Raw genomic sequence first — 20,176 nt, forward strand, 5'->3', positions numbered from 1 at the left:
TTGCTGCGTTCAGCTTGAAAGATTTCAGGCTTGTTCCTGACAGCAGCCTCCCCAGATTCACAGCACCCCTGGGCTGTCTTGGAAGTCAAAGGATGGACCCGCAGGGCGGGGAGGTGAGGGGGGAGGGGTGCCTTCCCTTCTTCTGGATTTCGGTTTCCCTGCGGACACAATTGCTGGTCATGGCAGCATCGCTGCCGACACGTGGCACAGACACAGCGAACAAGGCTCTTTGATGTTATTTTGGATTAGTTTCCTCCTCGTTCTCAAGAAAATGAAAACTCTTGGCTGAATGTTAAGGCAATCCTCGTTCAACGTAGAAAATGGGCACCATGCACGGAATTATAAAGATGAAGATCATCTGTTCCTTCTCTGTTCGGAGATAATCGGTGGCCACAGTGTGATGCACTTTTACAGTTGTGCGCGCGTCTTAGATAATACAGGTGCACGTACATGGAACATCTCGTTATATTCTGGTGTGAGTGTTTTCTCATGTCATCAAACTCTGTGAAAGGATAATTTCACTGGGTGAATAACATTCTCTTAAAGGCTATATCCTGGTTTATTTATTCTTTCCGCCATTGCTGGGTATTCAGGTTGCTTATAATCTACTAGAAGCTCACTGAGCTGCACTTGTGTGTTCCTGGATTTTTATTCAAACTTCTGGTGCAGTCCTGGAATTTACCTTCATGCTGGCATCTTAGGGGGGAAGTCACTGGGAGGCAGAGTATGATGGCTCTAAGTCTTTTTGAACCTATGACTAAACTATTTTCTGGAAAGATGATGTGATTTACATTCATCACTCTCTAGAACTGATGGTACTTTGGCTTCATTTCTCTTTTCTTGTTGAAGGGGCACCAAAGGAATAGGAATCTCATACTGAACCACGGGCTCTCAAGTTTTTTGGGGGTGGTTACACGTTAAGGTCCTGGAGAAAGAGAGAGACTTTCAGCTACCTGTATTCTCTCCTTTCCCCCAACTAGTGCACAGTTAGTGTTTGGAATGGATTGGTGGGGTGGGTGGGACAGGGAGACCAGTGAGACACTGGTGAGGAGTGACGGAGGCTGGCGGTGAGGATGGTGGGGAGGGGACATGCCCCAGTGAGGAGAGGGCAGGGTCCACGAGACCTGGTATCCACCTAGACCAGGTGAGGAGAAGGGGAGGATTGTTCTCTGGGGTTCAGAGCTTTCAAATGATCACTGCCTCTCTGGTTCTGTCCCCAGAATAATTTTCTTTCCTCCCTCTCCTTTCATCCTTCTGTGTATATTCAGTATCTGTGAGCCAGGCCCTGCGTTACATGGTGTGAGTACAATGCTGGCTGTACCGTCTGACCCCTCCCCCATAAGAGAAGGAGAAGACAAACAACAAGCCAATAAATTAAAAACTAAATAAAACTTCAGCTTGTGATCAAGTGCAATGAAGAAAGAACTACAATGCTTAGGTAGAAAACACTGAGAGATGTATCAGCTATCTATTGTCGTGTAACAAATTACCCCATGCTTAGCAGCTTTGAATGACACCCATCTATTATTTCAGGTTCTGTGAATCAGGACTCTGGGAGCAGCTTAGCTGGGTGGTGGGTGGTGGGGCAGTTCTGGCTCAGGGTCTGTCCTGAAGCTTTAGTCAAGCTGTTGCCCTGGGCTCAGATCTCATCTTAAGGCTCAACTGGGGCTGACAGCTGATTCTAAGCTCACTCCTGGGGTTGCTGACAGACCTCAGATCTGAAAGGTTTGTGGGGCTGAGGGCCTTAGTTTTTTGCTAGATGTTGGCTGAAGCCCCTCTCACCCTTGGTTACTTGATATTTGATCTTCTTCTCCACAGGGCAGCTCACTACATAGCAGCTGCCTTCCCCCAGAGCATGGGGGGAGGGGGAGAGAGAGAGCGTAAGAAATCCTATGCATCCAATATGGAAGCCACGTTGTCTTTCTCACCTAATTTGGAATGACATGCTATCCCTTCTACATATTTGCTTCATTAGAATTGAGTCTCTTATTCCAGTCCTCATTCAAGGGGAAGAGAATCAAGCTCCATCTTTTGAAGGGAGGAATAACAAAGAATTCGTGGATGTATTTTTTTTAAAGCTACTACAATGAGGAAGAGTGGAGGTTGGCATTACTTTATATAGGAAGACCCTATAGATTTTTAAAGATGTATTTCCTATGTTATTAAGAACTAAATTATGATAAATTTATACTGGTCCAAAACCCCTTAGCTAAAAATCTTAAGGCAGATGTGTTTCAGATTTCAGAATTCTTAACATTTTAAGGAAGTAATACACTGTGTGCGTCCTATTTATATAAAAGCCCATAGTGGGGTTTGAGGCTATAGCCTGTAATTAAGGACATTAATATTTCTGTAGTGAATCCTTTGAATATTCATACCATGTAGGATAAATATAGACTCTGAATAGCCTCACGGCACTTAAGGTCAGATTTGCAGACAAATTTATGCTAAACATAGAAAGAACTGCTCTTTGTCAGAGCTTTCTGGATTGTGCAATTGTGAGCACAGGGTTGTAAATCTATAATAAATCTCTGATAATGTACCCATCTAAAATAAAGAGTAGCTATTTACTTCTTATACTATTTCTTTATCAAATACTGTGCAGAATTAATGAAATGCTTTAACAAAAATTCTAAAACCCCTAAGAGATAGTGTACCATGGTGGAAAGGGTTTGTTATTTCCAGAACCTTCCAGAGTAGGGGTAGAAAGTGAGGTTGCAGCCACACTCTAAGGGTCTTTGTATGCGAGCTCTGACTTCGATCCTGGAAGTTGTGGGATATTTTGAAGAATCTGGATCACTGAGCACAGAATAATGCCTTCTGAGTGAGGGTCAGATGAGGAAACTCACAACTGGATTTTGGAGGATGCGCTTTTCTTTTTTAAATTAAAAAAAAATTTAGCTTATTTATTTATTTTGAGAGACTGAATGAGCAGGGGAGGGGCAGAGAGAGAGGGAGAGAGAGAATCCCAAGCAGGCTTCTTGCCAATAGCACAGAGCCTGACGTGGGGCCTGAACCCACGACCCGTGAGATCATGACCTGAGCTGAGATCAAGAGTTGAACGTTCAACCGATTGAACCACCCAGGAGCCCCTGGAGAATCTTCTCTTTACCTTTTGACTGTAACTTTGCCACAGAGCTGTTTTTCCATCAGGAGGTCAGGGAGCTAAATAATGTTGGCCACTGGGTCCAAGCCAGAGGATGTTATAAATTTTAAAACGAGGTCACGGTTGAAACTCCAGCAGTTGCCATTTTGACGTCTGGATCTCTATGGAAAAGAGAAACAACAAGTTTAAAAACCAGAGGCTTCCCACTCGGGTGAGGAGGACCCATATTTGATTTAAAGAGTAAACTTAAGTTGAAAAAGCCCACGTTGGGAGCGGTCATTTTGATGTTTCTAAAGAATAAAAGTAAACGTTTCTGGTGCTTATGAAAGTATCTGCATTTGGACTCTGTTCTGTGTATATTCCCAGGTCTGACCCAGGAGAGGGGTCAAGTGCAAAGCACTGTCGGGGAGGCGTCAAAGGCAGGCGGAGCCTACCACGTAGGTGAGTGAGGCAGTGCTGCAAGACTTGGGGTGCGCTGAAGGGTCACCCCGATCAAGGAGGCAAGAAAATGATGTCACACTGCTGTCGGAAAGGAAACCCCTCCCATTGCTTCAGGACGGCCTGGGATGGAATTAATCGCCATAGCTCTGGAAGCCAGGTGGTGAAGTCGGGGCTCCTGGGGTCTGCCGTGAGGACCTGAGGAGGAAGAGGAGGAGGTGGGAGGGAGGAGACCAGCCCCGTGGGTCCCACCAAGAGTGGGAGAGAGGGTCCTGGGCCGCACTCAGCTGCCACAGAGCGAGGGTGGCCTCAGTTTCCCCCGCCGTGCAATGTGGAGCTCGCAGAGAGGGTGGGCGTGAAGACAGGGTGGTCTGAGCCTCATAGCCCGTGGGGGAGAGAGTGCGGCTGGGAGAGGCCCGGCTCCTGGCGCGGGAGGCGTGGGGACAGAGGCAAGCCGGGGTTCGGGGTGCCGTGGGCAGAGAGCAGCGGGCGAGGCCGTGCTGCAGGGGCCGATCTGCTACGTCCTGAGTGTTTGCGGCCCACGGTCTGTTCGCGTTTCTAAAGCCGGTGTTTACTTGAACTCCTAACCCGAGAGGCCTGCAGTGGGCGTATCTGTGAAATGGGCTGAATCAGAGCCCGCCCCACGGGGTGACCCTGAGCATCAGGTGAGCTGGTCACGAAAGGTCTCCAAATGGGCTGCGTGTGGTGAGTCCTGGAGGCGACTAGGCCTAATTGGCCACTCGTGAGAACAGGGTACCAGTGTGAGCATGGGGGGTCCACAGCCAGCCTCCATCCGGCCGGGAATCCGTCATCCAGAGGAGGTTAAATTAAAGATGGAAGGTGATGGGGCGGGGCTCCTAATTCCCACAGTGACTCAGGAGTTAGGAACACAGGGGCTCAGGGAGGTGACACCTCGTCCAGTGTCACCAGCCACTGTGACACCCAGCCCCCCAGCAAAGCTCCCGTTCTCCCCATGACCCCGGCCTCCCGCCTGCGGGTGGGAGCCTCCAACTCTTACGCCTGTAAGATGCTGTTCTCCGTCTTTCTTTCTTTAAAAAAAATTTTTTTTTACATTTATTTATTTTTGAGAGATAGAGTGAGACAGAGCACAAGCAGGGGAGGGACAGAGAGAGAGGGAGACACAGAAACCGAAACAGGCTCCAGGCTCTGAGCTGTCAGCACAGAGCCCAACATGGGACTCGAACCCACAAACCGTGAGATTATGACCTGAGCCGAAGTCAGATGCTTAACGGACTGAGCCACCCAGGTTCCCCTCTCCGTCTTTCTTTCAACAGGTAAAATACTTCTTTTTGGGGACAGAGGAAATGAAAGCTTTCTGCATTTTGATGTTATGCCTCTTTATGCTTTTCACACCAGGCCTTTTGCTATTTTTGCTTTTAGCCAAAAGGTTGTGCATAGGTCCCAAAATGTTACAGGACTCTGATCATCCCAGAGATGGTTTTGGGTTTGAAGGCATAAGCAGAAACCTGGTTCTCCCATCCAGACTAATGGATGCTTTTTTTTTTTTAACCCAGGCTCCATATTTGCTTATGTCCATATTGTTCCCCTGCCTCCCATACTCATAGGTGCCTCCGAAGGTCAATGTCGTAGCAACGTGTTATTGTTCATGAACACCCAATACGGCCAAAAAGTTCACTCCTTTGTTTGAAAGCTGTGTTCCTGGGGCACCCGGGGGGCTCAGTCAGTTAGCGTCCGACTTTGGCTCAGGTCCTGATCTCACGGTTCATGAGTTCGGGCTCTGCATTGGGCTCTGTGCTGACAGCGTAGAGCCTGGAGCCTGCTTCGGGTTCTGTCTCCCTCTCTGCCCCTCCTCCCCTCATGCTCTGTCTCTTTCTCTCTCAAAAATAAAAAACATTTAAAAAATTAGAAAAAAAGAAAGCTGTGCTCCTAAAACAAGGACATTTGAAAAAATTATGTATACTATGAGCATAAAGATGTTTATCTGTATATCTGTATTTATAGCTCTGAAACTTTCAAACCAATGTAAATGTGCAGCTAAGAAAACGGTAGTTCCCCGTAGCGGACTCTCAGACAGCCATGTGGGACAACACGGGGAAGGGCTTGTGCCCAGGCCGCGTGGGTGGAATGTCAGAGTGTGCGGGCCCTGCTCCCGGCCCTGCGATGTTCTGCATTCTTCACGTGCAACAGGACGATCATTTTATTGAGCATGTACTATGTGCCAGGGACCGTGCGCCTGTGAATGCTCATGGCAGACGTGAGCTGGGCACCCCTCCTTTATAGGGGCAGGTGCTGGGGCTGAAGGTCAGTGTTGGGATATTGTGGGCAGGATTCCCACATCTGCCCGAGATTCAGGCTCCGGGACACCAGGGCCCGTTCTGACCTGAGATTCTACGATCACTCAGGACTCAGGCATGAAGCCCCTTCTCCCCCTCTCCTGGATGGGGTTCTGTCACTCCTTCCTGGACCCCTCCCCTTCTGTCACAGCCCTGGCTGCCGAGCAGCTCTCTGACCCGGGAAACCATAGGCTGTATCTGGAGAGTCAGCCAAAGTTCATGGGCAAAGACTTCCCTTCTTTCTTTAATTATTAAAAAAAAAAATTTTAAATAGATACTACATAAACAACATACACAATTCAGAAGATTTAAAAGGGGCCGAGAATGGGGCGCCTGGGTGGCTCAGTCAGCTGGGCGTCTCACGTAGCTCAGGTCATGATCTCACAGTTTGAGAGTTCGAGCCCCGTGTCGGGCTCTGTGCTGACAGCTCGGAGCCTGGAGCTGCTTCGGATTCTGTGTCTCCCTCTCTCTCTGCCCCTCCCCTGCTCATGCTCTGTCTCTCTCAAAATGAATAAACATTAAAAAAATTTAAAAAAAAATAAAAGAGGCAGAGAGTAAATCTTAGGCCCTGCCCGCGGCCCTGGTCCCCTTCACCCCTCGTTCCCTCTCCCTGTGACAACCACCAGGGATTGCCTGTGTTTGTACCCCTTCTAGACATAGTCCAAGCTTATGAGATGCATCCTGAGTCTGAATAGCCTTGCCCCCTGCCCCTTGGATCACACACACCTACGCATACTTTTCAAACCACTTTTCCCTCCTCTGGTAGCTAAGGCTACCTCTCAGGGCTCAGTCCACATCAGGGCGTATCAATCTGCTTCCTTCTTCCTTTTTTGTTTTTAAGTTTATTTATTTTGAGAGAGAGAAAGAAAATGAGCAGGAGAGTGGCAGAGAGAGAGAGAGAGAGTCCCAAGCAGGCTCCTCACAGTCAGTGTAAAGCCGGATGCGGGGCTCAAACTCACGAACTGTGAGATCATGACCTGAACTGAAACTAAGAGTCCTCTGCTTAACCGACTGAGCCCCCCAGGCACCCCTCAATCTGCTTCCTTCTTTAAATTTTTTAAAAGTGTTTATTTATTTTTGAGAGAGATACAGACAGACAGACAGAATCTGCAGCAGGCTCCAAGCTCTGGGCTGTCAGCGCAGAGCCCAATGTGGGGTTCCAACTCATGGCCCACGAGATCAGGACCTGAGCTGAAGTTGGACGCTTATCTGACCGAGCCACCCAGGTGCCCCCCTTCTTATTTAAAAGCCTACATAGATCCCATACTATGTGCCCCGATTTATTTGAATGTTGCTTCTGGAAGGATATTTAGGTCCTTTCTAATTTTTTTGTAACGCACATCATGCTACACTGAATGTGCGTGGACACAATCATTTCCACACACGGGTGTATGCGTGTGATGCATTTCTGGAAGCGAGGCTGTCAAAGGGCGTGAGAATCTTAAACGTTGATAGATCTTTCCTAATTGCTTCCTGAAGAGGCTGACATAGTCTAACCCCCCAGTGGTATTCGAGGCAGGCTCTGGGCCGTCCACATTCTAGTTCAGTGTGTGGATGTGGGCTGGAAGGAACGTAGCTGGGCCCAGTGGGTGGATCTGGGGTAACTCACTTGCCCTCCATGGAACTTGGTTCCCACGCCGCGAAAAGGTGATCCGTGCAGTATGGGGCGCCATGCCTCGATAGCTCCAGAACATTCCCCACTGAGCAGCCTCACAGGGCATCCCCTTAAGGCCCATGAGTGCTCTGTCCTCTTTGCCTGAGGGGGTCACGAAGACCTTGAGCACCCCCAGAAGCAGATGAGGGGGTGAGTGCCGGGCACCACGTTTGGGAGGGTTTGCACACATCGTCGGCTATTCTGCGATTCCCTTCGGCAACACGGGCTTGGAAACGGCCAGTAAGGTGCGAAGCCGCCAGGCGTGTTGCCCCAGACTCGCGCCGGCGGAGGGCGTGGAAAATTTCCACGTTTTTGGAAAATTGCTTTGCTGCCTGAGGACCACAGCAGGGGGCGGGACCCATAAATTTCAAAATTTCATATTAGCCTTTTGGGGAGAAGGGTGAGTTGAAATCGAATTAAATCGTGATAGTCAGGATGAAATTACGATGTGAGCAGGTTTCTGCTTCGCCTCTTGCAGAGTCCATCTTCGCGTTATGAAAAATAGCTTCTAAATAGCTTCTTTTAAAAAGGAGAGTCACGGAAGGGCTTCCAGAAGTCCATGTTTTTGTGCCCTAATTTTTGAATAATAAAACAACACGTAATTATTATGAAAGCTTCAGTCCGTGTAGAAGCACGTATTGTGTGGAATTCCTCAATTGCCTGTTCCCACCCCCAGCCTCACCACCTGTGCATAATGGTAGGGGGCGCAGTCCCATTTTCTCCTCTGGGAGGTTTTTTCTGCACAGATTAAAAACTATGTGGGGCCTCTGGGGGGCTCAGTCGGTTAAGCGTCCGACTTGGGCTCAGGTCATGATCTCATGGTTTGTGGGTTTGAGCCCCGCATCGGGTTCTGTGCTGACGGCTCAGAGCCTGGAGCTGCTTTGTATTCTGTGTCTCCCTCTCTCTCTCTGCCCCTCCCCTGCTTGTGCTCTGTCTCTCTGTGTCTCAAAAATAAATAAACTATAAAAAAAATTGAAAACTATGTGTGTACACATGTATGTTATCATACACAAATAACCACTTTACAGAAGGGAAACCCTACCAACATATTCTTTTAAAAAAATTTTTTTTAAATGTTTTTAATGTTTTATTTATTTCTAGGAGAGAGAGAGAGAGAGTGTGAGCAGGGGAGGGTCAGAGAGAGAGGGAGTCATAGACTCTGAAACAGGCTCCAGGCTCTGAGCTGGCAGTCAGCACAGAGCCCGATGCAGGGCCCGAACCCATGAACCGCGAGATCATGACCTAAGCGAAAGTCGGACGCTTAACCGACTAAGCCATCCAGGCGCCCCTCTTTTTAAAAAAATTTTAAATGTTTATTTATTCAGTTTTTTAGAGAGAGAGCAAGCAAGCTGGGAGGGACAGAGAGAGAGAAATCCCAAGCAGGCTTTGCCCTGTCAGTGCAGACAGCCCGATGAGGGGCTCGAACCCACAAACCATGAGATCATGACCTGAGCTGAAACCAAGAGTCGGATGCTTAACCGACTGAGCCACCCAGGCGCCTCCTAACACACTGTTCTGAAGGCTGTCCTTTTTTCACTAGCTGGAGCTTTAACAGAGGTTGATAACATTAGAGGAAGGGGTGGTGTCTGCATTCTATCGCTGACTGATTCTGCACACAGAGCGAGTGGCTGGATTTTCCATGGCAAGTTCACCACGTGGGAAATTCAAGCCACGTCCCAGGAGAAGTGACCCAGGGAACAAAGGACATGTACCCTGGAGGACAGAAGGGGACTCGGGGGGTATGAAGGTTGTATTCAAATATCTGCAGGCTTTAGAGAGAGCAAGCACTCTAGAGGGTGAGACTGTAACCGGTGCGTGAAAGCTTCCAGGAAGCAGAGACCCACAAGTCCCGAGGGGCCTCCTCAGAGAGCTGTCTTTGGGTCAAACAGCCTGAGTTCCAATCTTGGCTCTTCTTCCCAGTAGCTGAATGAAGTCTCTGCGCCTGAGCTTCCTCGTCTGTAAAATGGAGTCAGCACGCCCTATTCTGTGCTGTTTCTGTGAAGGCAGAATGAGATATTCTAGATAAAGCTCTCAAAATAGTGCCTGGGGCAGAGCGAGCCCTTCTTAAACACAACTAACACGATAATATTTTAGTTAGTGATCTGTGTATCCAGGAGCCCTCTGGCCGAGGTGGCCACAGGACCTTTGCTTATCTGAGTAAGCCCGGGTCCCTGTCCAGTATGGCTTTACAGCGCCTTGCCATTTACCAGGTTGCCCTTTCATGTGTTTTTTGGAAGATCCTGGTCCAGATGCACCTTGTTCTCAAATCTGCCCTGGCTCTTCCTTGCCCCCTCAGCTGGCTGTCTGGCCCTTCGCTGCTCTCTTGACAGGTCACCATTTGCTGTCCCCCAGGCTGGGTGGATCTACTCCGTGTGGGAAAAGAAAGCCGTCAGCTCCTGGACCCATACCTGGCGCTTGCTGGTCACCTATGACAACGTCTCTGCTGCACATGTCCAGACGTGGGGACCCACCAAGCCACGCCTGGGTGGTTCACACCCTTTAAACCCTGTGACCTGCCTCGAAGGGCTGCGCTCTGGCTGGATCCATTGCCTTCTTTTTACTCCAGCTCAGGCGATGGAGTGTTGGCAAATCATCTTTTTTTTTTTTTAAAAAAAGCTATGATTTGTAGCATTTGCCAATTTCTATGGTATAAATACTCCCACCACGGACTATTTCAAGCTACCAATGGTTTAACAAGTAGCTTAGCTGATACTTGCATCTCTGGGTGTCTGCTCTGGGCAGGGCACCTTGGGGTGCTCCTCAAGCTAACTTGGTTCTGGGTGGGCCTTGGGGCCCTGGTAAACAGGAGCACAGTGCGGAGGGAGCCCACTTACTGCTGCGCCGAGTTTCTGGAGCAATTCCTGCTGGCTTGGGCTTCAGAACTAGATTTGGGGCCAGCATAGGGATTTCTTTACAATTTTTTTTAATGTTTATTTTTGAGAGACAGATAGAGTGTGAGCAGGGGAGGGGCAGAGAGAGAGGAAGACACAGAATCTGAAGCAGGTTCCAGGCTCTGAGCTGTCAGCACAGAGCCCAGCGAGGGGCTTGAACCCACAAACTATGAGATCATGACCTGAGCCGAAGTCAGACGCTTAACCGACTGAGCCGCCCAGGCACCCAGGGAATTTCTTTGATCTGTATTATTGCCCTTATTGGCATGCTGATCCCTCTCTTCACACATCGGTAAGAACCCTCTCGTGAATGAACCCGAGAGCTCTAGTTTGAGCTTCTGAGACAGGACATCAGGGCCAGATTTCTAGAACAATCTATGCTATTGTTTATTTGCTGGGTATAAAGGAGATCAGGCCTCAGATGTTTGTAGGTATTTGTGACCATCACAGGTGCTTTTCTCAGAAAGCCCTACTATCATCAACCGATCCTTTCAAGAATTCACAGGAGCAAAATCAAACGTTCTCACGAGGTGCTTTCAGCCTCCAGCAGAATAAACAGCAACCTCAGGAAACAGATACATCTGCAGCTTTGTGACAGAACAGCCTTCGCCGCCCTGCCTGTTGGGGAGAGCACCGCCGCCCCCACGGCCCCCAGAAGGACGCCAGACGCAAGGGAGTTTCCTCTCCTTGGCTGGTCTTTCAAGCGAAGTGAAGAATTCTTGGAGCGTGAGTCATCTATACTGAGTCCAGACAGAATCCTGTGGCCAGGACCTCCTGGGGGAGAGGAAAGTGCAAAGAAGGCAGAGCTGAGGCCACAGTTCTGTGGCTCAGAGAAGGGCTCCCGGTCACTGCCACCTTCTGTGCCCACTGGTTTTCCCATGGGAGCGGCTGTCTTCGAAGGGAGGCTTTAGGACCTGGGGCCACATACAGAGCAGGAATGTAGATGCCAGTAATGGGTTGGAGAAGAAGAGAACAACCTCTTTCCCTTGTTCTGCGCACGGCTGAGGGCTGCGTCGGGTGACAGGGCGTTGGCCTCAGGGGCACAGCTCAAGCCTGGTGAAGGACAGAGTCGCCACGACAATCCAGAGGCTCCAGAAAACACAGCCTCCAAAGGGGAGTGAAGAAATTCCAGCCGCAGCGCCCTGAATGCAAATACTCGCTGTTAGGTAAGAAGGGTCCATTTCAAGGATAAATCTTCATTCTGAGCTGTAAGCAAATTACTACTCTTTGTGGTCACCAGAGAGTAGCTGTGCTGGTTTGTTTTATAGCAAACGTGTGATTTAAGAGGTGAGTATGTGTGTAACCAAAGGATTCTTTGCTTTGCCAAGCGACTCTTTACAGGTATTATGTACGGTCTTTGAGCGTTTGCTTCAAGGCAAACTATTTGGATGGCCAGAAAAACTTGCAGCATCAAACCACGGTCAACTGAGGTCAAGCAGGAATGAAGGAAAAGGACCCCTGACTTGTTTCCCAAGACTTCTGTCCTGGATGGGCTTGGGATTGGGTGGCCATGGACTTGGATGGCCATGGACTTGGATGGCCTTGGGCTTGGGTGGCCACGGGCTTGGGTGGCCACGGGCTTGGGTGGCCTTGAGCTCAAATGGCCTTCGGCTCAAATGGCCTTGGGCTTGGATGGCCTTGGGTTTTGAGTGTCCCAGAGCGGGTCATGCCACCCGACCTTATTTAATGGCATAACCCTATGGATCTGTATCTACTCCTGTTGAGTTGCTCTGAGGAAAATGGAATTAGGCAGAGCTCATCCAGCAACCATGCTCCACAAACACAGTCCATGTTTCAGGTGGGGAAATGTGTTTCTGCAAAGCATGCTCATGTATTTTTTATTGAAATGGTGAGCAACTCTCACTGACCCACACGAGGCTTCCAAAGACTCTCCTGGTACAGCCTGCAAATCCAGGAGGGACGTGTTTACCAGATGGCCCCACTTCTCACCCAGCCTCCTGCTCCTCTGAGAAGCTGGTCTGGATTTTGAGCCTGGTCTCTGTCCAGGGGATGATTTCACATTTACTACCACATTCTCCACCAGTATGACCCTTTCCTAAAGAAGACAGCATCTCCACTTTCTCAAAAGCCTGATGTTGTGTTGGTCTGGATTCTACCAAGCAAATAATGGCAGAATTTTGGTTTCGCTATAAAAATAAACACTGTGTTGCCTAAACAATTCCCGTGTGAATGTCCAGTGTGCCCTTCAGGGTAACTTTTAGCTGATGATCAGTGATCAGGTATGTTGACCTAATCAGTTTATGAGAAGCAGCTTTGCTGTTCTTCCCCACAAATATCCCCCATGGCCTGCGGCCCTGACCATCCGGGCTCTAATGCTCTTGTGGGCTTTTCTTACCGGAGGCTGCGGAGCGTGACAGGAAATTTGATGGCCAACTTTGCTGTGTTTGTTTTAAAACAATCACCCAGGTTAGGAATGTTGAACGCAAAATATGCTTTGGAAAGTCCATACAATGATCTTTCCCGTGGCAGTCTCTGGAAAGTTTTCTTCTGAAGGTGTTTTGGATGAACGTAATTCCAGAACGAATTAAAACACAGTTCACTCAGTAGCCTCCAGACTCAGAAGCTACTTGCACTTGTAATCCTAGTGCGTTGTTAGGAGCAAGCGTGAAGTCAACTACCAGAAAACATGCTTTTAATGATTCTTTTTAGCTCTTCGGGTCTCAGACTCCTGAAGCACATTGTTTATTGGCAGAATTCTCAGTTCTTCCCTTCTACTGCCAATATTCAGAGTGAGTGTGTGTCTAGGAGTGTGCATCTGTGTGTGTGTGAAACAAAGATAGCACGAAGAATGACATCTTTAGGGGATATAGCTTAAGGGCTTATATTTAATTATTTGGCTTGGAATTGACTCAAATGTAAGTTCCTCTCCTGAATATATGGGAAATCATACCCTGTGCAGTTTTGATTCAATATTGCACTTGGAAGACAAATCTCTTCATAAAGATTTGCCTCAAGAATCAGTATAACCACCACACCATTGGGGACACAGCACCCCATCTGCTGATGTCCAGGAGTATGTGGGGCACCCCTGGAAAGGATCATGGCCAGAAGGTGGGGCCACCGGAGGCTGGGCCCTGGCCCTTATGTTTACCAGCTCTTTGATTTTTTTAAAACGTTTTATTTATTTATGAGAGAGAGAGAGAGAGACAGTGTGAGCAGAAGAGGGTCAGAAAGAGAGGGAGACACAGAATCAGAAACAGGCTCCAGGCTCTGAGCTAGCAGTCAGCACAGAGCCCGACGCAGGGCTCAAACCCACAAACCACGAGATCATGACCTGAGCTGAAGTCGGACGCTCAACCGACTGAGCCACCCAGGCGCCCCTAGCTCTTTGACCTTAACTTCTCAGAGCGCCACTTCCCAGTCTGTAAGATGCAGATGGTACTAGTAACTCAGTCCATGGTCTGAGGATTCTGTTACTCATGCCATCAGTGAACGGCTATGTACCAGACACTGTCCTCATCAGCTCAGGGAAATAGGGCAGGCGGGGTGCCGACTAGCACAGCCCCGGGCTTCTCAAGAATATTCAATAAATGTTGGCCATTGGTCTCCCACAACCACACTGAGGACTTTTTGTGTTGCTCTAACTGTGTTATAAGCACTTTCTAGTGTGAGGAGGAGGGAGGCTGCATTTGCTCCCTGGTGAATGGTCAGCTTAACTAAGTGCCTGCAAACACCACCCTTACAAGGTCTATGTGAGGAATAGTTATGTGGCTTCCACTCTGAGGATCCACGTCTCACGCCCCCCTGTGCACCAGGCTCTCTCCGGCCATGCTGAGGCCACATGCATGCACGGCCCATAGCATCGTGCTCTGTGCAGCTTCCTTCCTGGGGCTCGCTATGTGGCCTGACATCTACGGGGACCTCGGACACCACATAGAGGTGCAAGCGTCCAGGCATGGGAGGCAGGAACTTCCCTCTAAAGCTTCCCACAATAAAGACAGGTCTGATGTCAAAACTGACTAGTGCTGAGGCCCCTTGACTTTCTGCAGCTCCTTAGTGAGTTTGGAAAATGCAAAAGTGGGCTTGTAAGCATTCTGAGGTGTGTGTGTGTGTGTGTGTGTGTGTGTGTGTAACGTAGGAGGGGGAGGCTGACCGGGGGTGGAGGGAGCAGGAGGAGAGAGGAGGGGGAGGTCTAGAAGCCCCCCGCAGAGGCCAGGACCTAACAGGAAAGCAGCAGCCGTAAGCAGTGCCCTGCATAAGGGACTCAGACGAATTTCTAGGTCAGGGAGGCTCTGCCATTTGTGATGAGCATGAGTGGCCTTGCACCGGGTGCTTCGGGGGACAGAGGGAGAGGCTGGTGTGCAGCAGAGCAAAGCCCTCCGGGCAGGGAGGCTGGCAGAGCCTGTGGGGCTGACTGCCTGGAGGGACAGCAGAGAGACGGGCGCAGGTGTGGGCTGGCTGGCAAAGGATGTGACATGCCTTCTTCCCCACCGCCCATCAGCAGAGGGCGGCCCCGAGGAAGGGACATCATTGGGTCAAAGCAGGAAGACACTCACTGGGTGGGGGGGCGGGGGGCTGCCTCATCTCTGAGCTGGCAGATAATTTTGAATTTTGTGTGCATAGAACTGCTCCTCACATCACCCTCTAGAACACTACCTTTTACAATCAGGAGCTCCGGATGGCTCAGTGTGGAATGGTTAATTAGATGTCAGTGTCTAGTAGTCATGATCTATAACATGGTCGTGAAAATCCATCGTCACGAAGACTCTGTGGCAGCACGGGAGGTATTCGTGGCGTGACATTCGTGGCGTGGCCCAAAAGCCGGGCATGAAATCTTACATGCAGTCTGATGAGGAATAACACCATTCAGCGAGGTTTTATTGAGCACCTGCATGTGCCCGGGAGGAATGGGCTCTGGATCCTAATGGAGAAGCTTCTGTTTTCTCTGAGGATGGGGTCCACTGGGGGTAATGAAACACATGAAAATACAATAAGAAAGAATGGACTTCTAAGGAAGTGGCCCAAAAGGTGCGGCGACAGCTTATGTAAGGTGCATGGCATATATACACAGGGCACAGCAGATGAGAATAAGGAAAGACAGCAGGTGAAGGCCTGACCAGGCAGGTCGCTGCTGGACGGATGCACGGAAGGCAGAGCGGCAGCGCTGGGGCTCAGTATGGGGGCAAAGCACCTGCTTTCTTGGTTCAAGTTCCGGCTTCTCCACTTAGCTGCTGTGGGACTCTGGGCTAATCTCTTAGTCTCTCCCTGACTCAGTTTCCTCGTTTGTAAAACAGGGAAGCCAGCAGCCCCTGTCTCCTCATACGCTAATGTAAGAAATCACTCAGAGCTGGCAGTGGGGATGTGGGCCGTGATGCTTAGCTGGTGTCACTATTGTGTTGGTATTTTTTCCAGTCTTCAAATTTTTGATAATGTTAATATTGCATGGATAATTATAACGTCTAAATGTAAACAGGAACACCCAGGTTGCTCAGTCGGATAAGGGTCCGACTCTTGATGTTGACTCAGGTCATGATCTCAGGGTCTTGAGATTAAGCCTCGCTCTCTCCCTCTCCCTCTCCTCCCCTACTTGCCCTCTCTCTCAAAAAAAAAAAAAAAAAAGGGAAAAAATAAATGTGAATAAAATATTTACTGTGTTAGTCTGGGTCCGCCAAGAAGCAGACATCAAGACCATATATGTGTGCTCTGTACGTACTCCACCCATGCGTGCACAGAGCGAAGTCACTCCACGGAGAGTCCAATTACTCTCAGCAAAGTCCACAGCTTGTCACTGGCACTTAGGACTCAGATCCTGGTTTATCTCATTTAAATGATAATCAACTTAGCATTGGCTCTCCTGGGCTTGGGTTCAAAACCAGGTCTTTGATTTCTTAGCCTAAAGGATGAGGAGTCTCAGCCACATGCCAGCATGGAACATGGCTTTCTACCTCCATAGTCCTGTCCCCCGCTGCTGCCGGCTTCCTGTCCCGGCAAATTTGTGTCCCTGCCTCACTGTGTCTTTGTTCATGCTCTTCCCTTGGCTTGACAGGCCTTGACCGTCACATCTCTGGGAAATCTTGCTAATTTCTCCCTGTTTGGTACAAAATCCCAATACCGGTGAAGATACCATACCCTCATAATACATCACGCCAGTGAGGACATCGGTGACAAGCTTGTGAAGTAGTGCCATCAATCCAGAAAATATTTAGCAGTAGCTAATAGACTAGATATTCTGGAATGCCCCCAAGCATTTCTTACATCTCCTATTCGATGTGAATTGTATAGAAATGTCCCTTAATTTGATAACATTTCTAAAAATTTATATCACGTTACCAGTAAAGATTTGTGAGGCTGAACCTTTCCCACACTGTCAGTCTGTAAACCCTCATCCTGTTCGGCCATGTTACGACAAAGACTAACTTACCTTTTTTCTTTCTGTATAAAATGATATCAGGTGTTGACAAATTTAAAAGTTATTGAGAGCGTGTGGCCAAAATATCTGGAAAAAGAAAATCTCTTTACATCGGCATGTCAGGTAATTAATAAAACATTGTTATTGTGAATGGTGTGATGTCTGTTGGTCACTTAACAATTGTAATTTCTTGTAATTTTTTTATGCAAAAGAAGTACTCCTTGTCACATCTGATTATATTGTGATTTTGTATTCCTTTCGTCAGAGAGGATGTATGTATTATATATGTAATATATAACCACATCACCTGGGGTCTCTTCTGGGCCAGGTAGGTGAGGAGCTGCAGTCTCCTTCTGACTCATGCTCCCCCTGTGTCCCCGGCGACTCAGGTGACAGCTGGCCCAGCCCTGATCCCTGCAAAGGTCCTCACTGGAGCAGCTCATCTGCTCACAGCCCTGTCCCCTGGTTCTTGGGGTTAGGCTGGAGAACGAAGATCTCCTGGCTCAAGTCTCTGGCTTCATCTTTTCATATCCGGGGGATCAAGCATGCAATCTCCCCCTGAGGGATTCCTGTCTCTCACACAAACCAGCTCATGCCCACTGAGCCCTGGGGTCCCTGGCCTCACGTGTCTAGCTGGACCTGATCCAAACGACCACACTGTGCCATCCAGTTCTGACGTTCTAGGCATCCCTGCATTCCCTGTCCGTCTGTTGTCTACAGGACAGGTCGCTCTCTGCGACCACGTGATCTTCCCCAGACACGGCTGTTCGCCCCAGACCTGGCCCAGAGCCTCCCGTGGCTTCCCACCCGCCACAGGAACAAGCCCAAATCCTTAGCTTGGTATTCAAGGTCCTTCACTATCTGTTCTCATCCTGCTTTGGACTCTGAATCTCTCTTCCTTCAATGGGCTCCTCTGCTTTCAGCGTTTGTCAACCAGATGGTTTTAGTCGTTGTTCCCTACGGTTCCATGGAAAGTCTTGGCGGGGGGCCTTACTCCTGGCTGATCTCGCGCTTGACGCCTCATCCAGAGACCTGCAGGGGTGTGCCTCCTGCCGAGGGGCGTGGAACAGAATGTCCGTTCCCTTCTCTCTTGGGTATTTTCAATCTTTTATTAGCCCCATGACTAATTTGATGATGAACGTTTCTATCCCAAGGCTGTTGTGCTTGAATAACTTCCATCGCCTTTAAAAAATCCATTTTAGGGGCACCTGGGTGGCTCTGTCGGTTGAGTGTCTGACTCTTGATTTCAGCTCAGGTTATGATCTCATGGCTCGTGGGCTCCAGCCCCTGTCTGGCTCTATGCTGTCAATGCAAAGCCTGCTTGGGATTCTCTTTCTCCCTCTCTCTCTGCCCTTCCCCTGCTCATGTGCGCATGTTCTCTCTCTCTCTCTCTCTCAAAACAAATAAGTAAACTTAAAAAAGAGAGAAAATCCATTTTACATCTAATGAGGAAAGAGCGTGGATCTGCGAGGATATCCACGTTTGTTAGCCATTCAGTGAGAAGACCTACTAATCAGGCTTTTCAAACATTCACTGCAAACATTTAGTATTTACTTCCAGTTCCTTAATAACACATCCACATATCTTCACATTGCCCCGGCTGAAGCAAGCAACTGTGTATCTTAATCTGAAAAATCCTGGAAGAGAAGATAGAAAATTATAAGAGAATCTTGAGGCATAAGATTTCCTTCTCCTTCTACTTGCACTGAATTCGGTAGCTCTGCCCAGCATGGTCTCAGCTGGTAAGTAAGTCATTACCAACTCACCTCGGTCTATGTGGGATGAGGAATAGCTGCACACTAGCCGGTCACCACCCTCAACGTCAACCTCGAGAGCCGTGGACCTGCACCATCACGGTCGCTCTTCTCTCTGAACGAGTCAAGAGCTAGAGGTTTCATGCATCTGGGGGAATAAACAGACTTGTGTCCACATCACAATACTGCAAATTCAGAACCCCGTGGGTGAAGCCAGATGTTCTGACGGATGAGGAAACCACAGGGATGGCCTGCACTGGCGAGTCTGGCATAGGAGTTGCTGAGTTGGGATCGAGAAGGAATGTGGGTGATGGGGAGCACGGGGGAGGCGGGGAGGGAAGACAGTGAAAGAGTCAGGAGAATCAGGGGCGAGGCGATTGATGCTGAATAAAAGAGTGAGACCTTGGCCTCAGTTGGCTTTATTCGCACAGAGTCACAACTGAAACGAACAGAAATGGGAGCCATTTCTAGGCCAGGGAGGAGGTGTAATCCCGGGTGAGAGGGGATGGGGAAGTCAGATGGGAGAGGACAAAAACACAGTAAAAGGGTTGAAAGGAAATTCTTTAAAAAATTTTTTAATGTTTTATTTATTTCTGAGAGAGAGAGAGAGAGAGAGAGAGAGAGAGAGAGGCAGCATGAGTAGGGGAGGGTCAGAGACAGAGAGAGAGAGAGAGAGAGACAAAGAATTCAAAGCAGGTTCCAGGCTCTGAGCTGGCAGTCAGCACAGAGCCCGATCTGGGGCGCGAACCCATGGACCGCGAGATCATGACCTGAGCCAAAGTCGTCTGCTTAACCGACTGAGCCACCCAGGCGCCCCAAGAGGAAATTCTTGAATGGCCAAAGAATATTTTCAAAACAGAATGCCCGATTGTCAATCCAAAGTTGGTTACGTGGCCATGATGTAGACCCTTTCCTACAGCGCCCGCCCCCCCCAGCCATTCCGGACTCTGGAGTTGCCCTTGCACTCCCTCACGGATGCTTTCAAAGGCACATGCATGGGTGTGGGTGTGTCCATGTGGTGTGAGTGAGGAAGACCTGGGTTTCCTTTCAGAGTGGATGTGGTGTTAGTGACGACTACGTGCACAGAAGCCAGGACCCGAGGGCTGAGGTGACTATGAGAACATGGGTGTGGCCTTCAAATCCAATGTCTTGGCCATGCCGCTGGGAACTGAGGAGTTCATCAATGTTAATCAGAGCTCCGTGAACATTAATGCCCCGGACGACAGCTGGATCATGCATCTTTATGAACATATCACTTGGTTTTAGAAATATTGTTTCCAAAGGAAGCTTTCCTGGGACTGAAATTACTAATCTAAAGTGAATGAAGACTCTTTTGACTTGGGAAACATGAATGTTTTCCCAAAGCATTGCCTCAATGTGCCAGAACACCTGTGATGAATACATCCGGGGATTTGGGCACATCCATCCCAGACACCTGCTGATGTCATAGTACCACATCACTCGAGGGTGTTGTCTCAACGAATGTTCCGGTAACTGACACCACAACAGTCTTTGCTTCCAAGTCAGGAAATCTCTTCTTCAAGGGATTGCTGTCTCACACAGACTCTCCTCCCAAAAGAGCAAGGAACAGAATTAAGATGACAAATCTGGATTTCAGAGTCCAGGCCATTCATGAGATCTCACGGTT

General features: G+C 49.0%; 1 long non-coding RNA gene across 1 annotated transcript; it reads right to left on the reverse strand.

Moving 5' to 3' along the window:
• Positions 1-467: 467 nt before the first annotated feature.
• On the reverse strand, positions 468-18,668 carry LOC120229551. The gene is made up of 3 exons (XR_005527773.1): positions 18,541-18,668; positions 3,113-3,267; positions 468-502 (listed from the first exon to the last, which is right to left on the reverse strand). It is a non-coding gene; the product is annotated as an uncharacterized LOC120229551 (long non-coding RNA).
• Positions 18,669-20,176: the final 1,508 nt, after the last annotated feature.

Source organism: Hyaena hyaena, unplaced genomic scaffold (assembly GCF_003009895.1).
Source record: "Hyaena hyaena isolate Hyena2069 unplaced genomic scaffold, ASM300989v1 scaffold_31, whole genome shotgun sequence".
In the NCBI taxonomy this organism is placed as follows: Eukaryota; Metazoa; Chordata; class Mammalia; order Carnivora; family Hyaenidae; genus Hyaena; species Hyaena hyaena.